General features: G+C 46.1%; 2 long non-coding RNA genes across 2 annotated transcripts; one reads left to right on the top strand and one right to left on the bottom strand.

The window, feature by feature from the left end:
• Window positions 1–16,532: 16,532 nt before the first annotated feature.
• LOC130520724 (uncharacterized) lies at window positions 16,533–18,113 on the top strand. Its single transcript, XR_008949013.1, has 3 exons — window positions 16,533–16,710; window positions 17,081–17,149; window positions 18,068–18,113. It is a non-coding gene; the product is annotated as an uncharacterized LOC130520724 (long non-coding RNA).
• On the bottom strand, window positions 16,730–17,972 carry LOC130520723 (uncharacterized). The gene is made up of 2 exons (XR_008949012.1): window positions 17,615–17,972; window positions 16,730–17,147 (listed from the first exon to the last, which is right to left on the bottom strand). It is a non-coding gene; the product is annotated as an uncharacterized LOC130520723 (long non-coding RNA).

The raw sequence follows: 18,113 nt of genomic DNA, 5'->3' as shown, positions 1-18,113 counted from the left end.
GTTACAAGGAGGCGCACTCTCTGGCAGAAATTCCCCTGGAACACGAAGCGGTTGTCCCAAGACCAATTCCGCAGGCGAAGCATCCAAATCCTCTTTAGGAGCTGAACGCAAACCGAGCATCACCCAAGGTAAACGATCCACCCAGCTGTCATCCGAAAGCGCGGCACGCAATGCTGCCTTGAGTGAACGGTGAAAGCGTTCACAAAGCCCGTTAGCCTGAGGGTGGTACGCGGTGGTACGGTGAACCTGTGTGCCCAATGACCTAGCCGTAGATGACCAGAGTTCCGAGACAAACTGAGGTCCCCTGTCAGAAGTAATGTCGGAAGGGGAGCCAAAACGTGCAACCCAAGCCAAAAGAAATGCTCTAGCGACGTCTGCCGATGTCGTGGAGGAAAGAGGGACCACTTCCGGCCACCTGGTGGTGCGATCCACCATAGTGAGCAGATGAGTGTACCCGTGGGATGGAGGTAAGGGTCCCACCAGATCCACATGCACGTGGTCAAACCGTCTGGCTGGAATCGCGAATGGTTCAAGGGGTGCCTTGGTGTGCTGGTGAACCTTAGCACGCTGACATGCTACACAGGCTGCCCATTCCCTGACCTCTTTGCGAAGGCCAGGCCAGACAAACTTGGCACTCACCAGTTTCACTCACCGATGCGCGGACCCCCGGGTGTGAGAGGGAATGGACCATATCAAAGACCCTGCGGCGCCAGGCCCACCGGGACCACAGGTCGGGGACGACCGGTGGAAACGTCACAAAGGAGGGTAGGACCGCCATCCTGTACTACAGCTTTCTCCAGCTTCAAGCCTGTACCGGTGGACTCAAGAGCCCCTATCTCCGGGTCCCCAGACTGGTCAGCCGCCATGGCAGAGAAATCCAGTCCTAAATGCACAGGACAAATCAACACCCGCGACAGACAATCGGCCACCGGGTTAGCTTTCCCAGCCATGTGCCGAACGTCAGTCGTGAACTCCGACACTGCCGCCAGGTGACGCTGCTGACGCGCATACCAAGGCTCCGACACCTTTGACATAACGAATGTCAGAGGTTTGTGGTCGACATAAGCCGTGAAAGACCGGCCCTCAAGCAGAAAACGAAAATGACGCGTAGCCAGGTACAATGCAAGTAACTCCCGGTCAAAAACGCTGTACTTCCGCTCATTGTCCCGTAGCTTGCGACTGAAAAATGTGAGGGGCTGCCATGCACCACCCACACTCTGTTCGACCACCGCCCCGACGGCCACATCTGACGCGTCAGTCGTCAAAGCGATGTCCGCCCGAGGTGCCGGATGGGCCACAGTGTGGCGTTGGCTAAGGCAGACTTGGCCCCCTCAAACACCTGGACCCGCTCGGTAGTCCAGTCGACCTGATCAGTAGCCCTATTCATCCGTAGGGCCTCATACAGTGGCTGCAGGAGGTGGGCTGCCCTGGGGAGAAAACGGTTATAAAAATTCACCATCCCCAAGAATTCCTGCAGAGCCTTAACGGAGTGTGAGAAGAATTATTGTTGTTATCGTTTAAATGCTATAGTGAGTAGATTTAGAGTGTTTAAGGACTGTTTAAGAAAAGGAATGTATGAGTGTTTGAATCAAGTATTGAAGCTATTAGGTACCCAGCACTGAGAGGTACCGTGTTCAAGGACACGAGGAAGTCGTAAAGATAGGAAGAGAAGGAATCGTGAGGTCAGGTTGACATGAATCTTGTGTGCACCAAATAAAAGAGGTGAGCGAGCAGCAGACGAACGGAGTTCAGAGAGGAAGCTTGAACTGCTGCTCAGCTCTCCCTTGCAAGGCCTCCTGTTGTTTGCGTGGTTGATCTGAGTCTGGTGAACGAACAGTGCAGGTGACCAAAACATCACCCTCACAAAAATTGGTCCTTCGAGCCGGATCCCAAGACCTGGAGAGGAGCGCCGTGGGACGACCGAACGGCGAAGTCTGTGCACAGCCGGAGTCAAAAAGACGTCCGAAGTGAAAGACCTTTCATCACGAGTTGACGGAAGGCCGGTCTTCGTCCCTCCCAGGGCGACCATCTCCAGTGACGGGAAGAAGGCACTAAAACAACTCAGAGAGAAACCATAGAATCAACGGAGTGAGTATAAGACATGAAAAGCGCTACACGGAATATACCGCGGTATTACCTGCCTGGTCATCGGGAGAGAAGCAGAGGCAAGATACACCCGCCTCCTCGGAGGTAGAAGCCTGGTGGATACTCTCCTGATTAAAAAAGAGGGGTTATAAGGCCACGGCGGAGGGACTGAACTAGATATCCAGTAGGGATTGAGGGTTGTTCAGTCGGGAGATCAGGCGTCTCCACTCAAATACATAAAAACTGATAAAATAAAGTGCAAACATGGGCAACCAACATTCCACAAAAGGTGCTGAATTCGAAAAACCCAGCATCATGTAAACACATGGAAGATAAGCATCCAGGTTCATGCTCATATGTTCAACTGTGGATGACTAAGTTCGATTGGGATGGTAACTTAGACAGGCCAGGCAATATTACAAAATTAAAAGAAGATTTAATAGAATATGGAAAGAAAGTAAATGTGGGGTTGACACAAAGTCATCCCTGGCTCACTGAATCAAAATATAGAAGAGAAAAACAAAATCGAGAGAAAAAGAGAAAAAAGCTTGTGATGGCATAACCTCGCCCCAAATGGACGTAGAGTTGTGCATCCAAGACATAAGACAGTTACTAAGAAGTTACCATACTAACGGTACTGAAACACAGCAAGTCCTCATGTGCGTTTATGGCAAGAAATGGGGCGCTGTTAGAGGAGATTGGGTCCCAGTGGATCCAGCCACTCAACAACCATGGCAGCCTGGCACCCAAGAACTAAATGACAGACTCGACAGACTGTACGAGCGCATGCGAACTGCTTTTACTAGACGAGCTGACTACAGCGCCATTACGGCCACGAGACAAAAGACTGACGAAAGCTTTGAAGACTATAGTATGAGAATGAAAGATGTGTTCCGGAAAAATAGTGGAATTCCGTATGCAGAAGAACCAGAAGGTCCCTACCAACAGCAGTTAAAGCAAGCTATACATGGGGGATCGAAACCAGAGATAAAAACCTGGGTAGAGAGACAATTAGTTGATTTGAACCTGTTCCCTAAACCGCTATGAACAACATGCTATGCATGCTGAAAGACAATGCCAAAAGAGTAAGAACCAATTCCCAGGCATGTTTTTCAATGCCAATCCTTTCCCAAGCCGAGGCCGTGTTAGGTAATTCTTTAACATTCTTAGTAGACACAGGTGCAGGTAAATCAGTAATTAGAGATCCAATAGCCCTAAAGCCAACCTCTACACAGATTTCTGTGAGATCAGCAAATGGTCTCGTAACCAAAGAAAGAATGTCAGTTCCTGTTTGTGACCCTGTAAGTGGAATCACACTTAAAGCTCCTTTTGTGATCTCCACCACATGTCCCGTAAATCTATTAGGAAGACATCTTATCTCTCAGCTCCAGTTGATGATTCGTACCACAGCCGAAGGGATGTGGTCTGTAGATAGAATGGTTAATCTGTGGGTAAGAGAAGGAGAGAAGTGCAGTAAATTTTGGTCACTCGACATTCCCGAAAAGCAGCCCCCTCCATTCTCTGACCCAATCACTATGATATATGGTAAAGCTCTGTCATACTGACAGCCTGAAGCCCAGCTCCACAATCAAGCTGACCTGCATGTAACCATGCATGTGGAGGGCATAGGTGAAATCTGTAAATCAGACTCACATGGCACATCAAGCTATGCAGAGCAGTTTGCTAAACTTAAAGATCCACAAATGATTGTAATTATGCATCTATATGTGTGTGGTCAGATGGCTGTCTGCACGGCAGGAAGCCTTTCCACCGAAGCAGCAGCGCTATTCAAAGTGTCAGGTTCTGTACCACATGTTTCTATTGCTAAACCACTTAAGAAAAGATGGCAAGATTTGGGATGTGACGCAAAATAGCTGTATGTAAATGCACTGCACACACTAACAACACAGACGCAGTCTCACAAGGCAATGCCTTTGCTGACAAAGCCGCAAAGGCTGCAGCAAATAACAACACACTTCTTGATAATGAGGAATCATTTAGCCTAGAACCTGCAGATAATGATATTCTAAAAATGCAACAAAGTGCTCCAGAAAAGGAAAAGGCCACGTGGAAGAAGCGAGGAGCCAAACTGGATGACAAAGGACTATTAACCATAGGAAACAAACCAATCCTTCCCCGGAATATGCATAAATGGGCAGCATTAGTGAGCCATGGGCCATGCCATGTCTCAACAGGAGGGATGGTACAGATGGTTAATGAACATTATTACACTATAGGATTTCACACATATTCAAAAAAAAATGTTTTGTTCACAATGTGCTATTTGTGTAAAACACAGCCCACAGGGAGCCCTTAAGGCTCCTGCAGGCACTACACCATTACCAAATCATCCATTTCACACACTTTTTCTAGATTTTATTCAGCTAACACCATGTGAAGGTAAACAATATTGTCTAGTAGTGTTAGATGGATTTACTAGGTGGGTAGAAATTTTCCCCACAGCAAAAGCAGATGCACTAACAGTGGCAAAAGTTTTATGTAGAGAGATCATTCCCAGGTTTGGCATCCCGAAGGTCATCTGGAGCGACAATGGAAGCCATTTTGTAAATGAGGTAGTGAAAACTGTTGGAGTAACTTTGGACATTGATTTGAAGAATCACTGCGCATACCACCCTCAGAGTGCAGGATTAGTTGAAAGAGTCAACAGTACTATTAAGAACAGACTGAAGAAGTGTATGGACGAGACAGGAAAGAACTGGATGTTTTGTCTCGACCTGGTGAAATTATGGATGCACATAACACCACGCAAGAAAACAGGCATCACACCTTTTGAAGCATTATATGGGCGGCCTTATTGCCTACCATACTTTGCAACAACAAATGAGCTAGAACATGTTGAGCAAACAATAGCAGATTATCTAAAAAAGCCGTTACTCAACCAATGCGTGAATACTGTAAATGTTCTGCCTAGTCCTGTGTCTTCCACAGATTCCACCCCCCAGGAACCCATTCAACCAGGCGACTGCGTGTGGGTGAAGAAGTTTGTGCGAAAGAGGTGGAACACGCCTAGATGGGAAGGTCCTATCAAGTACAGCTGACCACAAAGACTGCAGTTCGAGTGGACGGGAAACTGTCGTGGATACACCTTTCCCATTGTAAGAAACAGAAGATTCTTCCAGGCGAAGGCGAGGGAGCAGTGGCGGTTAGTCTGTAAACGGCTGACGGCCTGTATAGGTCCAGCAACGGCTGAACCCCGTCGGAACCTGTGAAGAAGAGCTAAAAGGAAATGAAGTTGTTCTTCCTAATTGTGGTGAGTGCTGTGACGGCGGGACTCGTGAGTTTTGGCCTGTGGAACTTCCGACAGGAGGGAGGTAATCAGGGACAGAAAGATGCTCTGAGACAGGATGAGAGCTACGCGCGCGCTAAACGCACCGTCGTTAGCCACTTAGGACATTCATGGTTAGAACAAGATCCAGAGTCCCCACACATTTATGGTTTGAATACATGGTGGCGCTATGCTAATTTCACAGCTCGGACACGGAATCATTCTAGTTGTTATGTTTGTTCTATGCTACCAGTTTCTGTGCATACACCGCGAATAACTGCTGAACCGATGACAGGGAGTGTAGGACAGTGTTTTGTCCACATAGGGCTAAGCCGTGACACGAACTTCACACTCAAGCTGTTGGATGGAACGTGGTTCGCTCGCAGCAACTGCACCCAAGAGCCACTACGGACAATGGCAGGGAAAGCCAATAGATTCAGATTCCCTGTGCTAGGTGCGATGAATCACACATACTGTTATGCACGGAGTGGTGGTAGAGACTTGGGGTCGTTACACAAGGATGTCTGTAAAGTTGTTTATACGTCATGCACACTGGGAGTCAGTGGAGATGTGAAGCTAAACTTTACAACTGATCGGTATTATCGGAAAACGTGTCTACAGCAAAATAAAAGTTCCGAACAGTGCAAACAGGAGTGTATTGATGACCCCCGCACTTATGTGGTTTATTTACCTTAAATGAATCAACACAGATGTGTCCAGAAGGTTATAACTGTACATGTAACTATCCCGCTTTCGCGCCAGGAGACAAAGGTACGCAATTAGTGGATAAGGGATGGTGGCTATGTGGACACAATGCGTATGCAGACCTACCAGCAAACTGGTCAGGAGTGTGTGCTCCTGCACATCTCAAAGATCACACAGTCATAATTTATGCTGCTAATACTAGATCTGCACCACAGTTGCGCCCCAGGGAGGAGTTTGTGCAGTGGTAGGAGATTACTGTTGTACGTTCATCCCAGAGAATGATGCGGACGGTCACCTGATAGATAGCACATTGAAAAATTTAACTAAGCTACAGAAAGCTATGATTGACGATGGTAGTCCTCCACCAGACTGGCTTACAGAAATGCTGTCGGGGTGGAGGGAACTGTTGTTCAAGATAGGAATGATAGGGATAGTGCTGCTAGTATTAGCCATACTAGCTTGTTGTGTAGTACCTCTTGTTCGTGGATGCATTGGCCGGCTCGTGGGATCAGTTGTTACTAGTACTATGCTGCAGGTGGAAGAAGGATTTCTACTGGACGACGATGAAGAGGAATCAGAAGAAGAATGGACAAATGTGACACAAGATGTAAATGAAATGTTTAAGATGTCTTAAGCTGTACACATGTTGAATTCTGAATGTAAGAAATGTGTTTCTCGGAAAATGATGTAATGCATTGAAATTTCATGAAATGAAAAGACGTAATACTGACGATGAGAATCTAGACGCATTTAACGATAAACAGGAGGGAAATGTGAGAAGAATTGTTGTTATCATTTAAATGCTATAGTGAGTAGATTTAGAGTGTTTAAGGAATGTTTAAGAAAAGGAATGTATGAGTGTTTGAATCAAGTATTGAAGCTGTTAGGTACCCAGCACTGAGAGGTACCGTGTTCAAGGACACGAGGAAGTCGTAAAGATAGGAAGAGAAGGAATCGTGAGGTCAGGTTGACATGAATCTTGTGTGCACCAAATAAAAGAGGTGAGCGAGCAGCAGACGAACAGAGTTGAGAGAGGAAGCTTGAACTGCTCGTCAGCTCTCCCTGCAAGGCCTCCTGTTGTTTGCGTGGTTGATCTGAGTCTGGTGAACGAACAGCGCGGGTGACCAAAACATCACCCTCACAGGAGACCGGACGAGGAAATTCCGCCACCACTTGCACCTTAGATGGCAACGGAACTGCACCATCAGAAGAAATGCGGTGGCCCAAGAAATCAATCACTGGCAGACCAACCTGGCATTTCGCTGGGTTTACGATCAGGCCATGATCTGCCAGTCGCTGAAAAACCTGCCCAAGGTGGGTCAGGTGCTCATCTGCCGAAGGACTTGCTACCAATATGTCGTCCAAGTAGACCAACACAAAGGTGAGGTCACGCAATACCGAGTCCATTAGCCGCTGAAAGGTCTGTGCTGCCCCCTTCAGGCCAAAGGGCATGCGCAGGAACTCGAAAAGCCCAAACGGGGTAATCACGGCAGTCTTGGGCACATCCTCGGCACGCACCGGAACCTGATGATAGCCCCGTCTCAAGTCTACCTTGGAGAAAATGGTAGTGCCTGCCAAGCGAACGGAAAAATCCTGTATGTGCGGAATGGGGTAACGGTCATGGGCTGTGATGTTATTAAGACGACGAAAATCGCCACAGGGCCGCCAAGTGCCATCCGCCTTGGGCACCATATGGAGCGGAGAGGCCCATGGGCTGTTAGAGCGCCGCACAATCCCTAAACGCTCCATTGTGGCGAATTCCTCCCTAGCCGTCACCAACTTCACAGCGTCGAGTCGCCGAGCGCGTGCAAAAACGGGCGGACCCGCCGTGGGAATGAAGTGCTCCACCCTGTGCTTCGTGACGGGGTGGAAAACGCGGGCGTAGTAAGCGACGGAAAATCACCCAGCAACCGCTGAAAAACATTGCCCGCCGCAGCAAAACTGGCATGTGCCAGCGGCCCAGGTCCCCCCGTCAGACATGGAAAGTTGGCAAAAGACACAGCATCGATTAGACGTCGGTTAGCAACATCCACTAGCAGACCATGAGAACACAGAAAATCTGCGCCTATGATGGGAACAGTAATGGAGGCTAACACAAAGTCCCATGTGAACCTGCGTCCAGAAAAACAAGCAGTCACCGACCTGGTACCAAATGTCTCAATAGAGGAACCATTAGCAGCAGTCAGTTGGGGGCCTGCGCCCGAGGATGACAGGTCTGTGCTGCCTGGAGGGAGGAGGCTCTTCTGGGAACCAGAATCCACCAGGAACCGCCGGCCTGACAGGGAGTCTTTGACGAACAGCAGCTCCTCCTGTTCACCAGCGCCCACAGCTGCTACTGAGCGCTGGCCCTGGCGTTTCCCTGCGTCTCGAACGCACATGGAGGTACGCAGCGCCGGGCCTTGTGGCCAAAACGCTGGTGGAAGAAACACAGGTCACTCTTCCTCCTCCGGGAGGAAACTCCAGCAACCATCGCCTGGTCTGTGTCCCCTGGTACCAGCAGCCGGGAATCCGCCAACACGCTCTGCACGGAGGTCCTCCTCGCAGTCAGCAGCACACGATCCGCTTCCTCAGCCAAACCACGGAAATCACCAGCCGCCAAACTCGGGGAGTTCGCCAAGGCCGCCCGGACCGGATGTGGAAGTTGGCGCAGGAAAATGTGCGGGAAAAGGAACCCGCCTTCGTCTGAGCCCAGCAATGACAGCATGCTGTCCATAATGTCCACCGCCGAACCATCGCCCAAACCCGGCAGGGAAAGCAGTTTGTCCGCCCTTTCCGCGGCGGATTGGCTCTACCTCCGGAGCAGGAGCTCTTTGATCGATGCGTACTTTCCGCGCGGTGGCGGATCCCGCAGCAGCTGCATGACGCGGCGAGTGGATTGCTGGTCCAGAGCCGCGACCACCAAATAATATTTGGAGTCGTCCTCGGTGACTCCTCGCAGGTGGAAAAGCGCTTCGACATGCTGGAACCACGGGGCCGGGTCGCTCTGCCAGAAGTTGGGCAGCTTCACGGACGCGATGACGCTGGCTGGCTGCGTGTGTCGGGGCGACATTGCCGAAGAGGAGATACCATCGTCTGCTGCCTCAATCATGTTCAAAACGGGGTCACCAATGTGGCAGGACGAGGAACGACTCGGACAGAGCAGGTGGTTTAGACGTCATTATTCTGCATCCAGCAGACAATACTAAAATGGCGCGTTGAGCAGTGCATCCAATCAAGGGCTAACCATGCATCACCTGGGTGTGAGATACACCCAAATGTGTCCGCCACATTATCACTATTGTTGTCGACGTGATGTCAGACACTTTTGTATTATTTTATTGTATTATCACTATTGTTGTCGACGTGATGTCAGACACTTTTGTATTATTTTATTGTATTATTACTATTGTTGTCAACGTGATGTCAGACACTTGCTGAAGGCTCCGTAAGTGACGTCAACTGACCAGCTGAGGGTGCTGGATCACTGCAGGAATTTAGGCTTTTTCTATCTTTATAGTTATATAAAACAAAAATCAAGATTCCCATTCTAACTCAATTATACAAGTATTTCAAAACAATAACGCCTGACGATATCGACTAAAGCTAAAAACAAAAAACCTGGGAGGATCCACGATGTGGCAGCAGCCCGCATCTGTGGGATTGGTGATTGAGGCCACTTCATGTGAGCAAAGCGAAAGTGAAATCGGTTCTTCTCCACGCAGAGGACGCGTCCAGACTGGGACTATGTCAGAGACACTACACGCAAACTATCAATCGATTTTGCGAGTATTCATTAAACATTCTTACACTGACGAATCCCTGCGAGTGGCCCAACAGCAGATCGTACAATGCATTGGACTTATTCTCCTTTAAGGTATTTATAGTTGTGTCAGGGGGCCAGTCGTGCACAAGTGACGCACTTTGACAATCTTACAATGTTTCACTTTGGGGTTTTTTTTTGTTGTTTTTGAATTCTGCACTAATGTGGATCTTTCTTTCCACCACAGAGACATGGAGAGTGGTGGTGAGGAAACCATTTGTTTTTTGACAACAGACAGTAAATATCATCAAATTCTGAATCAGTTTTTAGTCATAACTTGACAACAATCAATTTGTTGTTTTGGTATTTTATGAGCAATGAAGTATTTTAGCTATATTTAACCTTCAGTTCTAAAGGAGGTTTAAGTGTTTCCCACTGGTTCATGTCTGCATGATTTCCATCATCAGGTGAAAGTTCAAAGCTGCTCAGGTTGATTTTCCAATAACACACTTCTTCCTTTCTCTCTTCAGTATCTGGAACAAAGTTATTTGTCTACGTGGCTTCAGAAACAAAAAACGCTCACATGGAATGGGTTTCCAAAATGAAACGTGTTGGACACACTGAAGTGAACATTCAGGAAGATGCAGATTATTATTGGTTTTCTGTCCAGTCAAATCCCGAATCAAAACAGACATTGACGAGGCCCTGGAGGGACTCCCAGGTAGCAACTTAAGTGTGAATGTGATGGAACTAAATGTAACATGAAGATTCAAAGTTGTTAAAGCAGAAGTGAAAGTCGAACTTACCTTGCTGAGTCACCCTGGTCTTTTCTATGTCTCCAGATAATAAAGCAGTAATTCTGGTGGTGATGCATCACACCTTTGATCCTGATCTGGTGATTGTAGAGAGCAGATTACAGGAGCTCCCTAGAAACGTCTGCCTCACTGTCGACTCCCTGTTCTATCAAGGCAGGCTCCTCGGGTGTAACCGCAACGATATTGCCTGGGATCAGATCCAGAAAGGTCTCAACATTCCTATTCCTGAAGTAAACACAAAATGTTGATGAAGGTTGTGCAGGAAGTTGTCTCAGTCCATTAATAACACTCATTTTTGTCATTTCAGCCATCCTCGACGAAGGCAGTGGTTGACTGTGAGTATTATTTACACCTGGATCCTCATACCTGAAAGACCTCTGAAGGCTTCACCATGCTGCTTTTCTTTATTCAGATCTGGTGAACCATAAGGGACTGATGGCAGGCATCGTTGTTGTTATTGTGTTGGTGATTCTTGTCATTGTTATTGTCAATTCCACGGCTGGTAAAGGTCAGACGCCCGGTGGTGTCGGGAAACATCCAAACCTCTTTCAAGGACAAAAGGACACAGTACACAGTAAATACCTCTGTCACCCTACTGGGTCATGGCACCTCACCCTCACTCTCACCCTAACCCTCACCCTCACCCTAACCCTCACTCACCCTCACCTCACCCTAACCCTCACCCTCACCCTAACCCTCACCCTCACCCTACCCTCACCCTCACCCTCACCCTCACCCTCACCCTCACCCTAACCCTAACCCTAACCCTTACTCTCCTTCAGACTGCATTTCAGTTCCTTCTGTACTCTGCTGAGCTCAGCAAGGTCTCCAGTAATGAAGGCCCTCTTCTTCTCGTTCAAAAGGGCCTTCAGGGCCTTCACTTGTCACCCATGCTTTGTTGTTTGGGTAACAGTGCACCTAAATGTCATGAATTGAATCATTTTGACTTGAAAATGTATCTCTGATTTGAATACTTCATGAGAAGAGAACATGTTTTCATGTCACCTATATTTAACTTCTATCTTTGATTCTAATGAGCGTTACACTAACTTTTAAACACTGATTAACTATCTAATGATTCCAGGCATGAACAAAATAATCGGGTCAAAGGCCAAAGGTAACGGTTTAACATAAGAGTGGAGGAAATGTGATTTTTCTGCTACATGGACAAATGTCAGGTGGCTTATAGAGACTTTTGAGTAATTTGGTTTTACTGATTGTGGACCGATTTCAATTTTACATATATTTGTGTTGCCTTTTAAAGTTATTAATATTTACATTTGACTTTTAATTCAAACTAACATTTACAGTATTTCACCTCAGTCTAAACTAAGTGTTTCCCACTGGTTCATGTCTGCATGATTTCCATCATCAGGTGAAAGTTCAAAGCTGCTCAGGTTGATTTTCCAATAACACACTTCTTCCTTTCTCTCTTCAGTATCTGGAACAAAGTTCTTTGTCTACGTGGCTTCAGAAACAAAAAACGCTCACATGGAATGGGTTTCCAAAATGAAACGTGTTGGACACACTGAAGTGAACATTCCGGAAGATGCAGATTATTATTTGGTTTTCTGTCCAGTCTCAAATCCCAATCAAAACAGACATTGACGAGGCCCTGGAGGGACTCCCAGGTAGCAACTTAAGTGTGAATGTGATGGAACTAAATGTAACATGAAGATTCAAATTGTTAAAGCAGAAGTGAAAGTCAAACTTACCTTGCTGAGTCACCCTGGTCTTTTCTATGTCTCCAGATAATAAAGCAGTAATTCTGGTGGTGATGCATCACACCTTTGATCCTCATCTGGTGATTGTAGAGAGCAGATTACAGGAGCTCCCTAGAAACGTCCGCCTCACTGTCGACTCCCTGTTCCATCAAGGCAGGCTCCTCGGGTGTAACCGCAACGATATTGCCTGGAATCAGATCCAGAAAAGTCTCAACATTCCTATTCCTGAAGTAAACACAAAATGTTGATGAAGGTTGTGCAGGAAGTTGTCTCAGTCCATTAATAACGCTCATTTTTGTCATTTCAGCCATCCTGGAGGATGAGACCGTTTAACTGTGAGTATTATTTACACCTGGATCCTCATACCTGAAAGACCTCTGAAGGCTTCACCATGCTGCTTTTCTTTATCCAGATCTGGTGAACCATAAGGGACTGATGGCAGGCATCGCTGTTGGTATTTTGTTGGTGATTCTTGTCATTGTCATTGTCAATTTCACGGCTGGTAAAGGTCAGACAGCCTGTGGTGTCTGGAAATGTCCAAACCTCTTTCAAGGACAAAAGGACACAGTAGAGACACCAGACCTCAAGAAGCTGTAGTATATATCAGATCTCTGTGACAGGACGGATATTTAGGATGTGTCCTGGTGCACGTTTAATCACCAGAATTTGAACTGTATGATGTTTTTGAATCTACATTATTCGATTCTAGAAATAGGAATTGCTACATTTCACAAATTTACACGTCATTTCCTGGTTGTGAGGAAGTACCGGTATTCACATAATAAAGAACTTCTTGATTTGATTCATCGTGTCTTCGGTCTTCTTCTTCAGTCATTATAACGTAACGATAACATTAATCATTTGCCAACAATCCCCAAGACTCAGAACAGACTGGAGCCGAGCAAACAGAACTAAAGCTGACTGGGATGGTGGAACAGATCTGTTCAGGACAGGGACCCAGAATCTGGAGGAGCGAGGAGGTTTTGGAAGTGGACATAACTCAGCTCTAACTGGGAGGGGGAACTCAGCTCAGAACTGGGGGGGTCATGCCTCCGGCCTAAAAAGGGAAGGAGAACACCAGAGGCTGCAGGCTGCTCTAAGAATCACACTCTGGACCCTAATTCTGTTGAAGCTGACAGCAAGAGGCAGGTGTGCAACCGCCTCCCAGACCTCCTGCTCACCGTGGACTGTCTTTTCAACGAGGGCAAACTCCTCAGCAGCAAACACAATAAAGCGGCTTACATGGAGATCATCAAGCTCATCGCCACATCTTACCAGGGTTACGCTAATAAGGTAAAGATGGCACATTTCCTGCCACTGTCTCCTCTTAAATGCTTCTGTTTCACACTAATCTTTGTCCTCCGTACTCCTGCCTGCTTTCTGGACATCACTCTTTATGGTAAGCCATGAACTCCTGACTCAGATAAATTCAGTCACTCTGGATGTAAATATTGAAACAACAGCATTTCTGTGGATGTTGACAGTCTTTAATCCATGTACTGCATCAAACAACTCTAATTTAGCTATTTTTCCACTTCATTTTAAGGTTGCCATTCAAAAGAGGATGAAATTTGTGATTTTAGTTACTATTATAGCTGTATTTTTTGTTGTTGTGATTACTTCATTAGTACTTGTTTAACAGTTAGCTAAACAGATCACAGCTTCCCTTAAATGTGTGTAGATTAAAGGGAAAATGCTGCACACAAACCTTCATTAAAACTGGAGCCACAACTGTCTCACAACTGTCTAGCCTGGCTCCCAGAAGTTTGATTCTCGTTTGTTTCATGGTTCCTGAGCTAATCTAATCGTCCTCATTGTCTGTTCATGCCGCCAGCCTGCTCCTCTTCCATCCTGTTTCTTCTGCCGCCTGCGCCTCTTGGTATTTTTTTCCAAAATCTTTGACAGTACCGTAAATGTAACCTTGCTCCAACTCAAGCCAGTAGTGTGTATCTGCTTTTGGGTTCTAGATTCGTGTCTGCAGTTCGCCACAGAAGGTTCCTGCTCCAGAACTGTGCGTCAGTTTCACTCCTGTTCTTCATCAGCTGGTGACCAGGTGAGAATCTTCTCGTGCCTCATGTTAATAACTAAGTTATTGAAAGTGACTTCAACACCCTCTGCAGGAACCATCTCATCTGATTCTCAGCAGAACTTAAAGGTTGTTCAGTGTTCCTTTTTAAATGTGTCTCTGCGGTTTTGCTGATCTCATCATGGCTGCAGTTGCTAAAAACACATCAAGCTCCTTGTTTTTGTGATTTTCTTCTTCACTGAGGTCTCTTTTACTGAGCAGTTCCTTCAGCTTCTGCCCTGGACTCCATCGTGCTGTTTATGGGACTGGCTGAACTCTTCCTCATGACTGTGATAACTGTTCTGTTATGATCCTGTGTCTGATCTGTTTGTCCACTAGGGGTCGTGGGGGACTCATCTGTTGTGCTGGCTGCCTCCACACCTGCAGCTAATCTGGTCTTTTGGCAGGCCTCTTAAGCAGCCGGCACCAGCCAGTACTCGTGGAAAACTGAGCTTTGATTATTAGCGTTCCTGCGATTGACTGTGTTTCTTTTGTTTTAGGTCACCACCGTTCCGAGGAGCACTTCCTTGGGTTTGGCTTGGCACTTTGTTCACTGGCGTCACCATTGATGGCACGTGCACTGTGTAAATATTTTGTAAATAAAGTGTAGATCACCGACGTGGCCTTTGTCTGTCTTCTTGGGTCCCTGATGACCAAGTTTTATTGTCCTGTGCTCCTCCGTTAAACGTGTTGCTGGATCTCCTCACAATAGTTCACTTCCACTGAACTCCAGATACGTAGGTCGGGTCTTTCCGGGCCACTTTAATCTCTTATCTGCAGAATCTCCTTCCTCTGGGTGGCTGAAGGCCTCTAGTTTTAGCTCTACATATTCAAACATCCCCTCTGATGCTGGAGCACCTGTGGTGATTCTACAGTTGAGCCACTTAGAAAGTTGTTACTGATTAAAAGGAGAAGCTGCGCTTCATCGTGACGGTTCAGGTCAGGAGATGAAGATGAGCCCATACTGAGAATGAGGGAATGATACAGTTCTCAGTAGCTCCTCACAGCTCCGCTGCTGTCCACATTCATCACAAAACTCAATACATCAATAATAAACTGGGGGGGAGGAAAAAAGGAACTCAAATCTGTTGAAACCTTAAATGTTGTTTTTCATCAGCAACTATGTTGATATTTCACCCCATTAACATGAGAAGCAGTAAAGAAACTTGACTCTGTCTGGTTGCATAAGACAACCATCACTTAAAACAATAAGACACATTTACTAAATCTAATTATATTTCAACTCTAACTCTACCCACGCTTAACTTCCTCTTTCTCTCAAAAGTGTGAAATGATGTCATGAAAAGCTGACCACAGATGGACACAAATTAGATGCATCGAACTTCTGCTAGTTGTTTGGGAAAATTAGCTTCACAATTCTCAACATCAGTTCAAAAGGGAGGCGACACTGTGGAAACCACAGAAAGCTGCTGCAGTTTCAGCACTAAAGGAAGTCAAATGAAGAGAAGTTCCAGAAGAACAGGAAACGATAACATGATGGTCACCTTCAAATGGATTCATGCTTTTATATTTCTAACATTCATGCTTCAATATTCAGGTGAGAAAACAGATTTAAATCTTCCCAATAAATAGCAGCATTTTAATTGTCTAACAATAAATGAACAGAAACGGAGACATTTTCTACCTGTGAACAGATTCTTGTTCTTTTTTTCACAGATGCCAACAGAAAATATCTGACTGCACATCAAGAAGTAACTTTGAGCTGTGAAAACCTGATAAAGGATCAGAAGAATTGTATCAATACTACATGGCTGTTCAGTCCCAGTAATCCACCATCAGCAGCAACAATCGAGCTGATTAATCTTGGACAGATTAAATCTCATAAACCAGGCAGACTGAGTCTATCTGAGAACTGTTCTCTGATCATCAAGAACCTCAGAGGTGAAGATTCAGGTCTTTATACCTGTCGCCAGTTTAACAGCTCAGGATCACAAACACGTCCAGATGCTGCAATTGATCTGACTGTGGTCCCCAGTGAGTATTCCCATCACATAGTTTCATCTTCACCTGAACCACAACAATCATTTCAGTGAGGAAGATTGTGTTGCTGCTGTTTTGCTCTGTTTGCTCATGTCTCTGTTCTCATGTTTGTTGTGTTGTGTTCTGATCTGTTCTATTCTGTTGTGTTGTGTTCACTTCTGTTGTGTTGTGTTGTGTTGTCTTCTTTTCTCTTCTGCTCTGTTCTGAAACCACCATCACTACTACGGCATCAATATTTCCAGGAACCACCTCAGCAACACCAACAACCCACCATATTTCTCAGAGCAAAGGTAACGACTCAACAATAACTTGTGTTTTAGTTTCTGGTTTGTGTTGATTTTATTTTCAGTCATCTGCATCCTGGAACATCTCCAGGGAAGCTTCTTCTCTCCACATCACCTGAGAGGGAACATCGGCTCTCTCAACTAAATTAATTGATGGTGAAAGACTTTGATCTGGACGAACATAGAGGGAACAGCTTCTAAAATGTTCTGTGTCGTTTGGGACCCCGTGACACACAAACACAACTGTTCAAAGTCATGTTTTGTCATTGCTGCAGTTGCAAGTTTAATTCCAGACTTTTGATTTGTGTCTGACACATTTTCCCCACTGAATGATGTTTTTAAATGTTGCTGTTGTTGGCTTTCTCTGTTTACTCAGGTTTGTCTCTTCTCTTCTCTTCTGAAGCCACCACCACCACTCCAGCAACAACCTCTGCAGATGGTAACTGTAAGAGAACATCCGTAACACAACATTAGCTTTTTTAATTTTCTGGTTCCTGCTGTGTTGGTAGTTTGTGTCTGTGTTGCAACCATTCTCCCTGGCAGTAAATCTTAAAAGCTTTTTTTAAATTTCCCTTTAAACGGTGCCGCATTAATAAGGAAGCTGCGTTTGTGGCACGAGCAGCAGATGAGGAGCTACGTGCTCAATAAAACCCAAACAGCTGCTATTGTTCTTGACTGGTCCCAGCACCTGAGACCATGATGCTGCTACACTGGTGGGTGGATGGATGGATGGATGGATGGATGGATGGATGGATGGATGGATGGATGGATGGATGGATGGATGGATGGATGGAGGGATGGGTGGGGACGGATGGACGATGGATGGGTGGATGGATGGATGGATGGATGGATGGATGGAGGATGGACCAGTGATCATCCTACATCTCCACGGTATCTGACTGAGCGTTACCTTGACGATGGTCAGGCTCACTGAGCAGTTCAGGAGAGGATGGATCAGTAACCTCGGCTCCACTCAACCCCTTAGGGTGGACGTCCCGCTTGGAACGTCCCGCTTGGAACGTCCTGATTGGAACGTCCTGCTTGGACGTCCTGCAGCTGTTTGGATAAATAAACTTTGTAAGATTCATTGTTACGACAAAGACATGATCAACCATAACACAAACTTTTCTTAGAACTAAATTGTCAGTGAAATATTTCTGATCCAAGCTGATTTTAAAAGGTTTGTTGTGGATAATTACTATAGGAACAACCAGAGGAACAAGCTAAAATAAAGAGGTGAAACACAACAAGAAAAACAACATGTTGGTTTGTGGTGATTTCACTTGAATCACCTGAATTCGAAGATCAGATTCATTATTATATGTTGTATGAATGAGAACCAAATATCTCCATTATCTTCCAGATCTGTGGTGGCGGAACCTCTTTGCAGCAGCCGCTTTAGTTGTCCT

This window comes from Takifugu flavidus, unplaced genomic scaffold, assembly GCF_003711565.1.
Source record: "Takifugu flavidus isolate HTHZ2018 unplaced genomic scaffold, ASM371156v2 ctg490, whole genome shotgun sequence".
In the NCBI taxonomy this organism is placed as follows: Eukaryota; Metazoa; Chordata; class Actinopteri; order Tetraodontiformes; family Tetraodontidae; genus Takifugu; species Takifugu flavidus.
The sequence above is the reverse complement of the archived record's forward strand: the minus strand, read 5'-3'. Positions and strand labels throughout refer to the sequence as shown.